Source organism: Gymnogyps californianus, chromosome 9 (genome assembly GCF_018139145.2).
Source record: "Gymnogyps californianus isolate 813 chromosome 9, ASM1813914v2, whole genome shotgun sequence".
In the NCBI taxonomy this organism is placed as follows: domain Eukaryota; kingdom Metazoa; phylum Chordata; class Aves; order Accipitriformes; family Cathartidae; genus Gymnogyps; species Gymnogyps californianus.
In genome coordinates this window covers 6,331,533-6,350,669 of record NC_059479.1, presented here as the reverse complement: position 1 = coordinate 6,350,669, position 19,137 = coordinate 6,331,533, and the positions used below count along the sequence as shown (strand labels likewise).

Below are 19,137 nucleotides of genomic sequence, written 5' to 3'. Positions count from 1 at the left end.
ATTGGATAATATGCCAACTTTTCTAAAGATCACTGGAAAAGCATGATGATTAGTCTACAGTGTATTCTTCTTTGGGAGCTCTGTTTTCTGCAAAATGTTATCTTTGAAATATTTGAGATTTGGGGAAAAAAGATAACAGGAACTGTGTTCATTTCCCTACAGTTTTAAACCTGGTTGTACAAGTCTTTCTGGGAAAACCTTTGACCAGGAGGTAGAGAATGTCCTGCTCCATTTTTAGAAGGTTTGAAATAGCTTTTATTGTATGTAAATATTACTGAACGAAATATCTGGATGTTGAAATCACTGAATTTCTGTGGGTCACTTCTTATCGGCTGTTTTTGTGGCTTACATGTTAAAGCATGCATATTAAAGCATTCTGACTGTGTGTGACTGAGAAGTAGAAGTTACTGGTTGAAAGTTAGAAACACAGAAAGTAATAGCCAACAGTGGAAAATACAAACTTTCTTAAGCTGCATACTGACAGATATTGATGTAACAAAGTTGTAAGTAATGGTGACTGGTGACATCCCAGTGGGAAGGTACTGGCATGTAAAGGTATGTGCCGAATCATTTTAAATCTGCAGTAGATCAAAACAAGGCAAGTATAAAATGTCATTGCGGTATTGCAAAGCTGGAAGAAGCTGACATTCTTGACAACAGCTGCCACTGCTGTATCAGTGTTACTTCTGAATGTCAGCCATTCTTCATTTGAAGAGTGAATGACCTACTTGGAAAATCAAAGTAACCTGCTTTTGTCCTTTGGGAAGTAGTGCCACTTTTTTTCCAATTGAGTTACCACCAATTAGTAGATGGCGTATGAAACTACCACACACAGACTTTGCCCTAGGCTGCAGAACAGGAGGAAATTCAGAGGATAACTCTGTGTTTCATGGTACCTTGGCACATCTGACCGTTTCTTTAGGGTTTAGAGCACAGTGTTCCGTTTAGATACGATCAGCTTGTGAAGGGCTAGCTAAAGAGAGAGAAACTGTGTATCTTTCAAGAGGAAAAAGTTAGAATTACTTTTTTTTCCAGAACGTAGGATCCAGAATGTTAATGATGAAAAGATAAGGAACAGGGAAGGCTGTAACCTAACGTTCTTACAGTGAGGAATATTCCCCTGGATGACAGTGTCCTCTTTTAAGAGGAGTATTCTAACAAATGTAGCCAAAAGCATCAAACTTTGCGTAAGCCAGGCTTTCAGTTGATGGCAGAACTCAGTTGGTGTCTAAGTGAGAGCACACATTTTATTGTTTGTTTTATTGTATTCCAAAGGGAACTTGATACTGAGCTCTGAGTGCCACAGGGAACATTAGCAGCCTGCTCAAGAGGAGGAAACCTGGAAATAAATGCTCTGATAGAAACTAGAATCAATGCAAAATCCAAAATCACTAATTTCTAGCTTCTGGTTTAGGTCCAAAATCATAACCCTCCTAAGGAAAGGGGTGGCAGGGGATCCTCTTTACTGTATACAAAATAACTTAGTGGTGTTGGTTATGCTTTGCTTATTGCTCCTTACTAATATTAAGAGTGTAACAGAAGGAACAGCTGACTTCATTTTTCAGCAATAATTCTGCAGTTTTTATTGCAAAATTGAAAAAAAGATATGTAACTACCTCTTTTAAATGTAGGGGAAAAGATATAAAAGGGTAAATAGAACTAGAATCTGTGTTTCTTATTTCCACTGTCATGCAATTTGTCCAGACTAAGGTTTAATTCACCTTTGCTCAAATTGTCAGAAGTTTGTTTACTGCCATTTAAAAATCAGAAGGAAGATGGTAGGGTTCATAGGGTTGGCTGGATGCTTTATGGGATTACAATTTTTACTGGATTTGAGCCTCTATAGACAGCATAAGATCTGTCAGAGTGTCATGGCATAGGAGAAAGGCAGAGGGAACCTTGATGTTTACATTTATGGTCTTTTTCCTGCTGTATCATTGCAGGCTATGGCAGTGAGACAGACTTTGGTTATCAAGGGAACAGTATGGCATTTCTCCACAAGCTTTTTGTTGTTGACTCTGATGATGTTCTCTGATGGTGAACGGAAATGATGCCAGACAATCAAAGCCAGCTTTAATACATGGACAGTGGAACCACAGAAGCAAGTGGTGATGAAATGGAATGGCTTTGAAATTTTTTTTCAGTGTGCAGGAGAAAAAACAGGTTTTGTACTTAATTTTGCTGTCCACCACTGAGGACTGAGTGCCTTCTCATCCTGTAGTGTCCACAGAGGAATTAGTCAGAGAAATCAGTGCAACAACATAAGAGGAGACAGTACCATATAATAGAAAATAGTTGTTTAATCCAGTGTCAAGCTCTCTAAGACAGGATCAACTCTATCTGACTAGAAACCCCACTTCCCAGACGTTTATTATCCTCTTCAGGTTACTAACAGTGGTTCTCAGAGGTAATGATGAAGAAGAATGTCATCAGTCATCCCACATTGTCTGCATTAAACCCTCTGGTTACAGTAAGAAGAATATTGAGCTCCTTTCTTTTTTGACTGTGAGATTCAATTCTAGCACACTTGAAATTGTAAGTAGACAATGAGTAGAGAGGAGAGCTGTCCACAAATCAGATTCTTTCTAGTTTAAATGCTATTTATTCCAAACAAAGTATCTGAAAAGCAGCTGAAGTTTTGAAAGTTTCTGCAAGAAGGAGGTAACAATGGTATTTTTTTCCCCCAAATATTGAAAGATTTCCAGCAGGGGATAAAAGAGAAGAGGTATTATAGTACTTTCTGGAGTTCCTGGGGTTAACGTTCCTCAGAAAACTTGAGGAAGAGACAGTCCTGTGACAAAATAGATTTTGGAAGTTTACATCTTGACATAAGTCCCCATTTCCCAGGTCTGTGAAAATTGCAGATGTTTTTACAATTGCAGTTAACTCATCAGTAGCTGGGCAACCCTGAAACTGGACGTGGGTTCCCATGAACCCATGGGAGAAGCTTCTAGACAAGTCTTTGAAGTCTGTGAGAACCAATTTACACAATTGCGTTGCTTTCACAGATCCCTTTTTCTCGCTAGCTGAAGTGGGGAGATAGAGAAAATATTCTGTACTTAAAGTGAAAATCTGGGTTGAGGGGGAGAAAGGAGGTTCCCTTTTTTAAACCAAAAACTAAAGTTTAGTGACTTTCCAGTGCTTTTCACAAAAAGTTATATATTACATTTAATGCTATTAGTGTGACTTTAAAAGAAATCTTAAGAATTCTCAAACTGTGTAACAAAACCCAGAATATATGTAATGTGGACTATGCATTTGTTTTTATTTGTTAGCTAAATATTGTTGTAATAGTTTATAGTTAATGTTGTAAATAATAGTTAATGTTGTAATTTGTTAGCTAAATATTGTAGCTAATAGTTGTATGTTAAACTCATATCCAGCATCCTAGGTATTCAGTGTTTCAGTATTTTTTTAATCATGGGCTTTTGAAGACCAGAGTAGTCAAAAGGTTAAAGAATATTTTCACTAATTCACCACAGACCCTGGCAGTTCTTACATCAGTAGGTACATGAAAGCATTAGCTAGAAGTTGCCCTTTTACAGTCAAGTGGTAGTCACTAAAGACTTTGTGATGAATGATAATTTCTGCTTTGATAACCAAACTCTGATGAAATCGTGATTTGATCAAACCAGCAAAGCAAAGCTCTGACATCCTAATTTATTTCTTACGTTATGATTATTCTATTGCAAAAAAAAAAAAGTGCGTATTTTCTTTCAAGGAATATGTTGCATTTAATAAAATTTAAAATATAGCTGGAGCACAAGACCTTAATGATGAATATCCTCTAAATTTCTTTATCAAGTAGCTTTGCATGTGATGATGGATTTTTTTTTTTTTTACATTTACCAAAATGGTTGTCTTGAAATAATACAGAAAGATTTTCTATTACTTCGACTACAGAGGTTTAGTTTGTATTGCCAAATCAAAATGAGAAACCGTTGTTAAGTGGTAAGCAGCATTTAAAAATTGCTGGCCTTTTGTACCCATGTTTACATTTAATGATCAGTCTGAATTTTCTGATGCATTACGATAATAAAAAATGCACCGCATTTCCTCTAATAGCGGTAGCCTTTGACCCTCTTGGCATCAAGAGATAATAACAAGCAAAGTAAGTAAACAACATATGCTTGCTGCATTGTTAGGCTTGAAATTGGCATCTGGTGGTGATGGAATAAATATTGCAAAGCAGGATTGTGCCTGCTTTAAGATTTTATGCCATTCAGTGGCTCGCAGGAGCTGAATACCTCAGTTGCTGTTCTGTTTGAAAAAGTTCACTCTTTCCTCTTCCTCTTGCAGGAGGACAAAGCAAGCCAGGGAATCCTTGTGTTGAAATCATACCATCAACAAGCTGAAATACAAATTGGAAGGCGATGGCTGCACAGCATGAAGTGATATATGGTGTGGAGATTGCTAAGGCAAGGCTGGAACAGAGCGCTCTGGGTCCAGAAGGGGTATCTGTTTTCTGCTGCTTTTCAGAGCTAATTAAATGGGATTTAGTGCCTTTTTCCCAAGCTAGTATCACTAGGTGACTATCGTGTTACTTAGTAACTATCTCACTCCCTAGTTCAGACCTGTAGTACAGCACTGCATCCCTGAAACCTTGCCTTTCATGTCAGTGTTGGCTGCCAGACAAAACCCATAGCTCATTTTAAGAAACTGGCTTTCAGAATAAATCATTTTGATGTTGTATTTTTGTCATAAAGTAAGAGTGACTGGTAGTGGCAGAGGCCAGTCCTAGGCTCTCTTAATGAGAGCTATAAGAAATGAGTATGATCTTCATAGGCACTTGTCTCTGGTAGCTGGAAATTCCTATCTTGTCTCTGATATCATTTCATGTTCACACAAGGAAGCAGACCTTCCAGTCTCATGAGCTGTCAGAAAATCCAAATATATATAGAAACTGTACTGAAAAAAACATTTGTAGAAAGAGAAGGATGGAGTAGAATTTATGTATTGATGATAAGGATGAGGACTGAAGAGCGAAAGGCTTCTTTCTGAGGACTTGAAGGTGATTGAGTACTTGAACCTCAAACCATTAATGCAAGGAAGTGGTGAGTACTAGTTTGCTTGGAGAGGATGATAAATACTTTGAATTTATAGATTTCTTTCCACCAAGTACTTTTTTTCCCTCCTATACTCTTTAAGTAGATCACTTTATTTCCTAAAAAGGAGTGTAATTTTTACCATTTCAAAGTGAATACTGTAGCTGGAACTTGCAGAGTAATGATCATATTTACTATAATACATGATGTGAAAATAAAAAATAAGTGAAAATGGTTTTTTTGGGGTAAAGTATGTTAACATGGGATAGGCAGATTATCTGGTTATCCTTGTTCTTCAAAAAATGAAGCATGCAAGGCTCTGCGTCTTCCTCCTTGTTTGGAACACGAAAAGAGTGGAGAAAGCAAATTTTTCAACTCAATCTTGAAAGTTTAACGGCATAATTACAAACACATGAAAACACATTGTCATCAGTCATGAGAACTTGGGGCTAGCAGAGAGATTTCAGCGGTCACATCTTCTTCATGTGAAGTTGTAACATTAACTCCTGGTATGTAAAAGGTCAACTCCAGGTATGTAAAAGGTCAAAAACACCTGCTTAGTGCTACTCTGTAAAAAATAAGTCAAGGAAGTTTCTCAAGTACAGGTATGTGTTAATCTGGGACTAAGCAAATTACATGTAGAAAAAGTTACTGTTGATAGTATGAATCAGTAATTTGAAGGCCAAGCCTCAAGCAAGATATTCTGTGATCATTTATGAAAAAGGAGTTTAAAACCTAAAAAATAGTTTAAAAGAAATGAGAACAACTTCATGGTTAAAACACTGCCGTTACAGTGCTCCACATATAAGAATCACCAAATGTCTTTCATAAAATTGTGAAGTTTTAGTTGGTGGATCTGGGGTAGATTTCTTCCAAACTTGAATCAAAATAGGAAACTTATTCAGCCACCTTTGTCACCAGCTCTCAGCTTGGTGGTTCTCTTAATCTCTAAAGCTTTCAACCTGTTTCTTGTCTGACACCATGTATGCTATGCTGGTAGCATGTCGACATTTTTATTCTCTCAACTGCAAAGGAACATAAAAATTATATGAAAGAAAGAAAGAAGCTGTTAGGAGCACCTGACCTAGATTTGAATCCTTTTTAAAGCAAAATCGTTCATGGTAACTTTGAATATATCCTGCATTTTCTGGGCTTTGTAAATCTGATGTGGAATCACTTCTGGATGGACTGCTAAGGCTATATATTAACTGATTCCTTGTAATCTCTATTAGCTTGAAGTAAAGCTAAAAAACCCTAATGGTGCCATTGAATGCTCATTTTGTCTCTTTATCCTGCTTATTTCTTTCACACTGTGCCACCCTGAAATACTGCAGCAAATGTTTGTTAGTCTGTGCATTTCTTAAATGGTATGGTCACACCTTGGTGATTAGTTTGTTGTATGAGAGCAATGGGGTAAAAGCTTTGGTTGAGATAAGGAAGGTGAAAGAGGCAAATTTCTGGAGCATTAGTGACCAGAGACTGTGCCTGTGAGAGCACAGTAGATACCAAGACAGAATCCTGAATGGCAGGATTGGCTATTGTGGAATAGCTTCTGAAGCTGTGTTGCAGCTGTGCATTGGTCTTCTGGGTATGGATCACTCAGCAGTTTTTTGTTGGGTTTTGGGGGTTGGTTGGTTGGTGGGGTTTTTTTTTTTGGTTTGGTTTGGTTTTTTTTTTTTTTTGGTGCTTCAGTGGTAAGACTGTTTCCTCAAAAATCTGCATTTTCTGGCTTGCCTCTGAGGAATGTAGGAGCATAAATGATTACCTCTTGTTCTTTAATTTTCTAAGTTGTTAATTGCTCTAAATTTTATAAGCGTTGAACAAAATCCTGTTTTCATATCTCCCTATACCTACAGGAAATTGATCTATTGATATTAAGAATATATGCATTACATATGAAGTTAATGTGTTCTTAGTATTCTGCCTTTTCTTTAAAAGGGTAATGTCTCTTACCAGTCTCCACTCAGAAGAAAAACTAATGTGCTAGAAATTCTGAGATACAGGTACATTAGGGTTTCTTTGGTTTGCTTGCTGTGTGTTGTTTTGTTTCATTTTCTCCTTCCCAGTCTGTCCTGTTTTGGGACTATGGTAAAAGGATTAAGACAGTATATCTAAGTGGCAGTTAATGAAAGCTTTTTGCGTTAACATTTAAAAAACCCAAACAAAACCAAAATAAAACCCAAAACCTAAGAAGTGCCTCAAGGGGCAGAATTCTTGCACCTATTTAACACAAATTACACCTTTATCTTGCAAAAATTTGATAGATTCCTTTTTCTACAAGAATTCACAGTGCCATACAACCAAACAAGAGAGTAACATAAATACTGTTCCAGTTGTTGCTTTTGTGTATAGCACACGATTACGCGGAGGGACGATCTATGTCAAAATTGAAATGCAAAGAAATATTGTCATGTTTAAAATTTCAAAAGGCACCTTATTCCTAGTGGTAACAATGTGATGCTTAAAAGAATTCTGATTGCCTGTGCTCAGCTTTTGCATTCAGATGTTTTGTTAGGCGGTTTCAGTGCTTGCTTTTCTTTCACAGCAATCATTTTGCAGTATTCACAGGTGATGAAAATAAGTTACTTGTGTAAAATGAAAAATAACTCTGTTGATGTTATAAAGTCTGCTTTGTTTGGATCATGTTTTCTCAAAAGTGTTTCAAGTTATTGAAGTGCAGATTGCTTGCTCTATCAACCAAAGTTTCCATTGAAAAGGGGATCTGATCTTATCTGAAATGTGGATTTGAAAAGTATGTAGTAAATAAAGACTGAAACTGAATATTGAATAAAGAGTTGAGGATTCATAGAAGGAAAATCCATCAGCGATTTCTAAGAGAGCAGTGTCTTTGGCTCATAAAGCTCTTGAGATCTCATGGATCACTGAATGCTGGCAGTATGCCCTTACACTTTTCCTGGCAACTACTCTTAGTTTCTTTCAGGGTACTGGCTTACAACAGCTTTCACTAGAGAAGGCTGTTCTTATTTGTACCCTGCATGCTTTGAACCAAAAGAGGCTAGATCTGGAGGAAAAATTATTGCGTAAAGATTGTATCGTAAACTGCAGAGGTGCATGTAGGTACGTGGCTGAAGTCCTTCACTTAATATAACGGCAGCAACCTCAGTATGTTTCACATCTCCTCTGCTTGGGAGGACCTGATGGCACACATACCAAAATTAATATCTTTTAATACTGTTTTAACAGGGTGATTCTCTAACAGGTTATAGCTGATGACCAACACAGCAGTATTTTTTGCAGCTTCCTAGAAGGGACATAGTAATGACATAAAGTGAATGCCAGTGTTTCGGCTGTTTTATTTCTGCTCTTCCCAGAAGAACAGGTTATAAATATGCATCAAGAGTCAGTATTTCTTTCCTGTTTAGACTGCAATAATTAATGTTATACATTTTTGTCCATTTTAATGGCTCACATTTTCTCTTACCCACCAAGTTCAGAGGCTTTGGCCTGGCAAATCTTCCAGGACCTTTTATTTTTAGAGTTGCCAAGTCTGGAAACTACTCCTGACTCTGGGAAATGTTGTCTGTGTATTTATAATCCCCAAAGTATAGGGAATTGATTGTCCTTCAGCAAGCTTTTCAGTAAGTCTCCTATGTACTTTTGGAATATGATACTGGTTACTTAGGGAATCTCTTACATTTGGCAGGAGCAGTGCAGCTTGCGCTTTGAACATTAAACAGCCTTCATGGGTTTGAATGGTGTTTCTTCACTGTTGCTAGTCTTTGTGAAAAGGTATCCCAAGGAAAGATAATTTTTTTCTTTCTTCCTTCATAGTAGACATAGTGTGTTTAAATTACAGAATAAAATTACAATAGCGGTCATGCTGTATACTGTTCTATATTAGTAGGATAGCTGTCAGGATAGGTATGTCCATTTTAAGCAGCAGAAATATTACCTTAAACTCATAGGGAAGCTCATATCAGGGATTAGTACAAGCCAAACAAAAGATTGTCATGACCCTATCCAAGCAGGGATCGCCATTGTAGGTTTGGGGGTTTTGATTGGGGTTTTTTGTTTGTTTTGGTTTGGTTGGGGGTTTTTGTTTGTTTTGTTTTGGTTGAGTTGTTCTGTTTGTTTTGATTTGTTTGTTTGTTTGTTTGTTTGTTTTTACCAAAGTACCTTGCCAAACTGCAGAAGCTTTCAAATTTGTTCCTGTTAGGGAAGATGTTGATGATGGAGGTTGGTTTATCTCCTCCATGCAGTTCAATCTGTTTTAATTCAATATATGTTCCTTACTTCTTTGCTCCTGGAATCAAGGGCATCTCTGGCTACACACGTTCTGGCTTTGCCTTCCTTCCCTTGCTACCTTTTCTCCTTTGTATCTTACTTCTCTTCCACTCTGTACAGAAACAAGCATGTACCTGTGGCCTAATGAATGTGATGGCAATTTGTTAATGCTTAATACTGCTGTGGGTTGAAACTACATAACTCTGGATATAAAGTAGTGTCAAACTTTGGTTTAATTTGGTACAGTATTTCTATTTCAAGTATTTATCTGTGCATTCAAATCCTGTCAATAAGACTTAGACTCATACTTAATGCTAGAGAGGTTTTCTGTATCAGTGCTTATAGGCAATAAAATACCTAAGCACATTCATAACTTTATTTTTAACTGGCTCTTAAATTACTTGATGAACTGTTTGCAGAAGGTGTGTAATGTTACACAAAAATGCTCAGGATACTCAAACTCTTATTGTTATTGAATGTCAAACTATAATTAACTCCTGTAGAGAAACGGCATATGTCAGATGGTGCAAACAGGAGACTTCAAAAATTTCAAAAAGCCCTGGAAAATGTACGTGCTTGACTGTGCCATTGAACACTTAGATAAACTTAACTCTGCTATTGACTGAAGTGAATGTAAGATAAATGGGAGAGTTTGACTTTGCCACTGTAAGATCCAGTGTTACATACAAACTTACTGTGCCGACAGAATGCAATGTTTAGAATTCTTGGGTTTTAGTTTGATAAGAAAGCTGATAGAGAAGAATGGAGATACTAATAATTACCAAGCTGTGATGAAAACTTGCCTTTGCAAGGAAAACTTTTCCTTTCCTTGCCTTTTGTTGTGTCTTGTTGTATAGTGACTTCATGAATGTCGTGGTTTAACCCCAGCCAGCAGCTAAGCACCACGCAGCTGCTCCCTCACTCCCCCCACCCCGCTCCCAATGGGATGGGGAGGAGAATTGGGAAAGAAGGTAAAACTCGTGGGTTGACATAAGAATGGTTTAATAACTAAATTAAAATAAAATATACTACTAACTACGAATAATGAAATATAATGATAATAATAATAATTATAATGAAAAGGAATATAACAAAAATAAAGAGAGAGAAATAAAACCCAAGAAAGACAAGTGATGCACAATGCAATTGCTCACCACCTGCTGACCGATGTCCGAGCCGCGATCCGCCCCTCCCGGCCAACTCCCCCCCATCTGTATACTGAGCTTGATGTTCTATGGTATGGAATATCCCTTTGGCTAGTTCAGGTCAGCTGCCCCGGCTCTGCTCCCTCCCAGCTCCTTGCACCCCTGCTTGCTGGCAGAGCATGGGAAACTGAAAAGTCCTTGGCTTAAGATAAGCGCTACTTAGCAACAACTAAAACATCAGCGTGTTATCAACATTACTGTCACACTAAATCCAAAACACAGCACTGTACCAGCTACTAAGAAGAAAATTAACTCCATCCCAGCCGAAACCAGGACAATGATCTAAGTGCATGCTTATGAAAGGTAGACCAATCTACATTTAAAAGCAATTCTCCTTTAAGTAACAGATTCATTAGATATCAGATTGCTATCAGCTACAGACAGGAAGAAGATACAGCAGGAAGAGAACATTTCCATGCAGATCACTGCCTAAATGATCTGCCTGATCCTGCAAACTTACTTGTACAATTAATTTGAGTGAATACCTTGAAATAGTTTTTTGGTTCTATACCAGTTTTAAGTACACTTATGTATTGCCTCTTGATTTTGAGTGATGAGTAAATGCACTGAATTCATTGGAGGTGCTGCTGATGAATATTTATCAAGCAACAAAACACTTTTAGGGCAGAAGCATTTGCTTTTAAAATATATAAGCAACTGGCCATAATTGTTTCCAAACTGCATAGCTTCTATCATCTGACTATTTCAGTTGAACTGATTATTTAATTAAGAATACTATTTGTATAAAATAACTTGAGAAATTATAATATTTAGCAATAATACTTTAATTAGTAAAATCTATGTTCTTGAGAATAATTATTTAACAACATTTTTAGTTTAATTAACAGTTATATTATTGCACCTTTTGTGCTACAATAATTAATGCATTACTGATTCTGTTTAATTACTTCAAATTTTCATGCCTATAAAAAGATGAAATTCATTAAGGTTACCATTAGAATAATTTTTATAGGAATTTGGGTAACTAATATTCTGATTTATTTTCTGTGTTTAAAAAAATTATAAAAGGATAATGGATTTCTAAGAAATTGCATACAGAAAAATTACATAACTTAATGCAAGTATGTTATAACTGAAAATCCTATTTTTGGTTATATTGCGAAATCTTGCATTTTGCAGTTTTCAATATATGATGTTTGGCCAGTATAGCTTTTACTGTCAAGTTTATAAGCAGGACTGCTCCCTGTTAAAATTATTATCAGATATAATTTACCATGGTGAATTATGCACCTAGATAAAAAGGCATAACAGAATTTCAGAAACAGCCTAGTTTATCTTATAATTATTTATATATTTTTAGCTCTATTATGTTTTATTAGTTTATGTTACTAATGCGTGTATAGGTGCAAAGTACTTTCTGGCAGTAACTGTAAGGTTGGATGATGTAATAAAATTCATCTGTGAATCATTATGCCAATGTTAGTGTAGGCATAAGAGTAAAATCCTAAAACGTTTTTATATAAACTTACACTGATGTGTGGCCTGAGATATCCCTGCCTTTGGATGCCTGACTTTCTGACCATAGAGAGAGTCAGGATACTTAATTGTTCCTGGAATGATGGAGAGAAGAGGCAGTGTGGAGAATTTGGGGGGGCTGAAGATGAGGAACTCTGTTTTAGTGAAACTGAGCTTGACTTGATATTGAGAGTGTGATAAAAGACCTCAGTGAGGGGAAGGCACTCTTTGAGGAATATATTCTCTAGGACTTTCTGCAGCATCTCCTGTTGGGCAACTTGAAGCTTCCACGTGGTGGGAGTGGAAATGGTATAACGTTTGTTAGACCTGTTAGGGAATATGCCACTAAAAATCAGGATCTATTTGTTGTGATCTAGCAGATTAAAAGAATGTCCACTGCATCTGTTTGTACAGATGCTATGCTATGCACAAAGTACTACCAGAAATTATGTAAACTTTCTACAGTCTTACTTCTTTTTCTCTCCTTTAATGTGTCTGAGCTCAAAAGAAACATTGAAAATTAGCTTTGCGATGAACTAATGATATGGCAATGTGAGAGAGAGAGGGCTCTGCTAGAGTTCAAAGAATCACAGAGTACTTGACATTGGAAGGGACTTAACCTGGGTGGTAGCCCAGTGCGCACTAGTTTAAAGTAATGAGCACTTTTATGATCTGTAGGCTGTTGGGTTTTTTTAGGTCCACTCCATCAAGTGGAGAAATATAAGCAAGTGAATACAGTTCTATCTCCACATAGTGCCGACATTTTATTCTTTAATTACACTGGAGCAGAAGGGGTCAGTGGATTCTCACTAGGACTGTTAACCGTATAACAGTAAGACAGCCTGTAAGATTTGCTATTTTTAACCTTTAAATAGGCAGCTGTAGGTGAAATTATATAATTTTCCCATTTCTCTCTCACTTTTAAATCCTAACTTTATCAAACAGCATGCATTTCAAGTGATAAGGAGCTGCAGTACTAATGTAGTGGTTTAATGCATCAAACTCTTCCTCAGAAACTTGGGTGCATTTTCAGTTTCTCAGGTAACATCAGTTTGTTAATCTTCATCCTTTGTTCAAAAAGATTTTGTGTGTGTGTATTGACATACACACGCATAAATGAAAAATAAATGCCTCCACAGTTTTCAGCACGATTTAAATGATTAGATCTTCTATTAAGTTTAGAGCTTTGAAAAGGCAAGGAAGTGCAGATTAAGACCAAGGTACACTAACATGGCTGTGTGTGATCCATTTCTACCTTCCTTACCTGTCGCTGTTTTGCATTTAATTTCAGGCTTCTCTTTTCAGAGTCCTACTCTCTCATTTTTGCCTTATAATCATCCATTTGTTGGATAGCTTGTTTGCAAAAGTTGCTTTTCCTCTCAATTTCAACTCAACTAGGAAGAAAGACACTTATAGTGGAGATTGTGGTAACTTATCTCCTGCTCTCACCATGTCTGACACTGTAGAGGAAAAGTTTTGGTAGCACAGATTTTTCTAGTATGTGAGAAAGGTTTTGCTCGTTTCAGCATGCTGGTTTTGACGTCTTTAAGTGAAACTTCTTTAAGAGATTAATTGAAGAAAGTACAGGAAAGTTATCAAAGTGCTTCAGATATCAAAGCAGTTTTAAGAGTTTAAATATTTTAAAGAGTGGTATGGGGACAAGGTAGGTGAGAGGTGTTCTTTCTCTTAGATCCCCAAAGCTAGCTGCCCTTTCCCTTGCTACTTTCCATCACAGGGATGCCGGAATGTATGCTTGAGGAGATTCCTACTTCTGGTATGCCTGACTCTGTTCAGGTGCCATAGGCTGGCTGGACTTGCTCAGTGTTAAGGCCTGCTGTGTGTTAGAAGCGTTCAGTATAACACATTACTGATGTTTATTTGGGCATTTAAAAAATACTTTCTTCTAGTGTGACTGAGTTCTCTTCCAAAACTGAAACGTTATCATCACAATTTGAACTAAAACCAAATTATGAAATAGAAAAATTGTGAAACAGAATTTCAGTTTTGTAGGCACTGCCAGGCCTCTGGAAATGCCAGGCAACTGTTACAGGCTTGCAAAGTAGCGAGCTGGGAGAGCCACCTCTGGCATGGGTGTCATTACGTAATGTTACCCTGAGTCTGATGCAGAGTTCAAGTCTTTTGGGTCAGTAAGAACAGGAGATGTGCCATAGGTATTTATACACTGATTAATAGCGATGCTCTCTGCATGTTTAAAAATTCTTGTCTGGATCTCCAGAGTGTATGGCACGTGTCATGGGTGGGATCTTGTCCTGGTTTTATTTTAACAGGCTGCTAATGTAGACGTTAGGTAGAAATCTGTCAATCTGTGTTATAACTGCTAATCAATAAAACATTCCCAAGACTTTTCTTGTTGACATAGGGATTAAAGAGCTTTACTAACTGAGCCAATAGAAATACTAATGAGTTTGCTACCTTTTAGAGAAAAGAGATTGTTTGATTATGTGACTAGAAGTCACCGTTACTGTGAATGGTTTTATGGAGGCTAATGAGTAACCTTTTGCTAACATCAGTCAAGTTTATTTTTGTATGAAATTCTGGCAGGAGGGTTGTTTTCGGAGGTTTCTTGGTTGTTGGTGTTTTGGGGGGTTTATTTGTTTTGTTTTGTTTTTTGTTACTTGCTCTAGTCTTTACTAAACAGCCATGAGTGGACTTGGACAAAAAAATCTGCACATGTTAAAAAGAGTTTTTCTGTCTTACTGCATATTTACTTACTTCCTATGTAGCTGCTAGTGATGGGAAGACTCCTTTTTAATGTACTTATATTCTTGGTATACCTACAACTATACCTAAGTATTATTATTTCTAATTATCTCCAAGTATCCATAGATAATTTTATAAATATATTATTGTATAATTTAAAACTTCACTGTCCTCAAAGCATCTGGGAAGAACTAGCTTTGTTGAACTGAATTCCACTATAATCTCTATTATACAGGAGTAAAAAATAAGGCAACAGGAAAGGTGATGGAACCTTTTGTTGTTTATGAAGGATGTCAACTTAGAAGAATAGTATACTTTCTTCTTACCTTGAATAACTGCTAATATGCACCACTGTTCATCACTTGATTTTTGTGATTATGATAGAGGAAATACCACGCAGTGTTACCATTTGAAAAGATTTTGGTACTGTACTTTGGTACTTTTCCTTTTGACTCTATTGTTTACAGCAAATGTGTTAATTTCACCTTTTCTGGCATAATCCTAATGGATATCTGAATACGAGAATATGTACCCATTTCTAAATTCTGTTCCTTTTACTGATATGGACTGTTTACATACAGAAATCAAAGCCCATTTCTGAACATGCAATATCTTTTGCTCATAATGCTTTACATATAGAACTATGTATGGTGGTTTTGGCTGTTAAACATTACACATATCATCTTCTAGTTTCTTTAGTGAAATGTAAGAAAAAGAAAAAAGCAGAGGTATTTGCATTGAACTACTTCCAGGAAGTACACTTTGTTCCTTGATAGGCATTTCTAATGGGATGGCCGGATAGATTTATATTGCTACACTATATAATGAAATTTCTAAGTCTTCATTATCTGAAGAGAACTGTGATTCATGCTGGCAATTCATGGAGAATTATAAAGCAGGGGAGAGGAATGAGCTCTTAGGTTGCTGATGGCTCTTCAGTGCTCTACTTATTACTTAGAAATGTGCTTCTGTACTTGCTTTTAGCACCAAATTCTGCAGGTCTGTAAACAGTCAATAGCAACAGGTGTGTCTGGAAAGCAGATTTTGGTATCTCTCTAAATGCTTTTTGGTTTAATACGTTATATGTTGGTTCAATATTTGTCTTCCATCACTAGCAAATAATACAAAGGTGCATTGGAAATGAAACAGAATTGTATCATGATTCTCTCACCTTTTGGTGGGGATTCAGTTACGCGTGAATTGGTAGAATTAAAATTAATAGTCAGGTCACTCCTTTCCACTGTCTTGCCTACCCTTCCGCACACTCAGAACCTCTGATAGTAAAACTTAACATCCTTTGCCATGTATTTAGATGCTATCAAGGATTTCAAAGGATTTAGGACTGGTATTGCTTCCTTACCATGCCCATTAAATGTGTCCTTTCCCATAGCAGAGAATTAATGCTTACTGTTGTCTCTGTAACTAACATAAAACATGCCAAAATATCATCAGGAATTTAGTATTGCAATAAACTTCAGCTTATGTATAAGCTAAACATTTATATGAACTGTTGAAATATTTGTTCTCTGCAGTCGCATGAATGGTAATAATTTAGTGTTGACATGGTTTTTGTAGAGAGCGTTTCGTTGTGATAAGTCACCACTGGATGGCACTATTTAATAAACTATATCGGAGGAAGTTGATTGCTACAATATGCAAACTTGAGATTTAGAGGACATTATAGAAGTGACATTTAGAATTGCTAAATATATTCTCTCTCTCATCTTTTTTTAATGGAGAGCGCAAAACACGTTGGTCCAATGGGCACATGAAATGACCAATGACGCTATCTTAGCAGCACGTGTTTTATATGAAATTAGGTAGCTGTAATATCATAGGTCTGCCAACTAATGCATTTTATATTTTATTGAAGTTATGATCCTGACCTCTTCAAAAGCATAGGATTTTTAAAAGCATAAATGTTCCTTCTTTTTCTTCCATCAGGAGAAACTGATTTTAAAACAGTCTTGACGATGATAAATGGTGTTGAAGTCTGTTTCTATTTTATTATTCCTTAATATAAAATGTCAGCAGTTACCATTCAGTAAGTTATCAGGGTTTTTTTTCTTTTTTCTTAGGCAGGACCTTAACAGAAAAGCTGGTGTACAAACTTGGACAATTCACAGAAGAAAGATTCCAGATAAGAATGGAATGAAATCAGTTTCATTTGCTACAAAGTAAGAATGCTAGAATGCTTTTTTCCAGTTTTTGAAAGACGATGGAGGAGGAACTTACACTGTAAATAGGCAAGCCTGAAAGAAAATGAATGTTTTAAAGAATTAATTTAAGGACATGTCAAGCTTCATTGACAGGCAGCCAAGAAATAAAAATTCAGTAAGGGAACTAAAGAAAGGCAACTATCCCAGAATAATAATACAGCAGGAATGTGCAGAAATACAGGGAGCATGATGATGGTATAGGCTCTGCTTTCCTTTCGTGCCCAGTTGGTGCAGTGGACACACAGTTTTTGCTGACAGATGTTAAGCATCTGTATAGAACCAATGGCTTCTGTTTTCAGAGAGTGGTGCTGAAGTTAAAAATAATCAGGATATAGCCTTGTGCTTTGCTGTTAACATTTACCACTTTCACTATGCTGAGTATCAGGTGATCACACTATAAGCTCTGTATCTATAACACCACCATCTTTCCCTGGAGCTGTGAATTTTGTGGAGAACCTGTACTGAACCTGTACAGTGTTATCTTCTGTGGATTCAGTACATTGTGCATAGTACCAATTGTGTTCCTCAGTGCAAGGGAAAGTAACTGAACAAATCGTGGAAAAGGTTTACGGACTGAAACTAAACTTCAGCCTTTTTATTTTCTGTTGGATGAGCATTTAAAAGGATTTAGACTAGCATGCAGCACCAGCAGTGGCAAGGGAAGCCCTATTCTTCAATAGCTCTACCACTGCATGTGTGGTATGTCACTTTTAAAAGGAAGAAGAGGTTTCCCTTCTGGTTTTAGTGGGAAACAACAAATCAGTGATTAGCTATACAGTCAAGATGTGAAGATTGAAGGCAACATCCATGAAGTATTTCTCAAAGTATTACATTTTTTGATCCAGGCGACTTCCCTTTCTTTCCCATGGCACAGTCCTCATTTTTACTCTCTCTGAATTGGAGAGTTGATTTTTGGTGCTTGCCAGATAGTAGTAATAATTGAACAAGATAACACAATGCCAACCACAGTAGTAATTTTTCTTTAGAAGCTGAAGAACAATTGATTACCAATGCACAGAAAAAAACCTTCAGTCCTAGCAGATTTTTAAAAAATTACTAAGAAAAACAAATACCAACACTCAAAAGTGAAAGTGTCAGTTAAAATGATTCTTAGAAATAAGTCGTAAATTAGATTAAATACGATTATACATCATCTGTCATATTACTTATTTCTCTCCAAGGCTATTGTACTTACTGGCCTGCCTTGTTTTACTTCTCTGATCCATACAGAATGAGCTTGATTCTCTCTTTGGCAATAACTTCTGCATTTAAGAGGTGGTGTTCTGGATGTGACACGATGAGTAGAGTACCCCTATAGAGAAATTATGTTATCAACTCTGTGAAATAACTATTGGGATGTACGTTTCTGTTCTCTGTAGCTAATGGGAGTGCAGTCATTCAAACTGGAAGTGAAGAATAGTATCTAACGTGTTATAGTAAGAAATGAGACTCAGAACTGGCTTAGTTTTCATCATTGTGTAATGCGTGTTGCTTCCTTAATCTCAGAACAGGCTGTACTGTTTTCTTTGTACAACTTCTTACCTTCTGATTTCAGAACCTGGAAGGACAAAACAGATGACCTTTAAAAAGCAAAAAGCAGTTCTCCAAGCATCTGTTATGAGGCTGAAGGCTCTTGGGCTCTAGATCTACAGTGAAGTCAATTTTCTTGTTATCAAACCACTGATACATTTAGAGTGCTGGCTACTTTTATCATCCGACATTTTAACATCAGTTTGAGAGGTATTGTGGCCTGATAAATCTGTATGTTATTTCTGATAAAGTGAGTTCAACTCCATATTTCAGTTTCTTATTTTAACCTCTGCTAAGTCTGTTTGAATGGGGGGAAAAAAAATAAAAATAAAAAGTCTTTGCTCAAACACCAAACAAGCTTACAGTATGTTTATTCAGCACTTAGTCTAGGGAATTTCAGCCTCAGCTGAAGCCTCTCTGTGCTTCCATGACATGGCTCATTCTGTGTTAATTAAAATTAGGAGAAAAATATATTAATGTTTGTTTACAATGAATAAAGAAAATGAAGCAGTTAATGTTTAATGAGGATAACAAAGTGGACCTGCTTTAACCAGAAAGACACGTTTAGAAAGACCTATTACAGAATACCTGTAGCTCTGTGAAGAGTGGGAGTTCATCCTTTCTTCAAAATAAGGAGAAATTCAAGCACACTCTCATTCCAAGAGAGCTGTCAAATAGAGCTATTTCTTGGAAATA

General features: G+C 36.6%; 1 long non-coding RNA gene across 1 annotated transcript in view; it reads left to right on the top strand.

Annotated features, from left to right (window-relative positions):
* LOC127019775 (uncharacterized) overlaps positions 1–18,754 on the top strand; it is a 79,320-nt gene extending 60,566 nt beyond the window's left edge. The window contains exons 2-3 of the long non-coding RNA XR_007766978.1: positions 16,771–16,869; positions 18,467–18,754. This is a non-coding gene — a long non-coding RNA (uncharacterized LOC127019775). The remainder of the gene's footprint in view (positions 1–16,770; positions 16,870–18,466) is intronic.
* Positions 18,755–19,137: the final 383 nt, after the last annotated feature.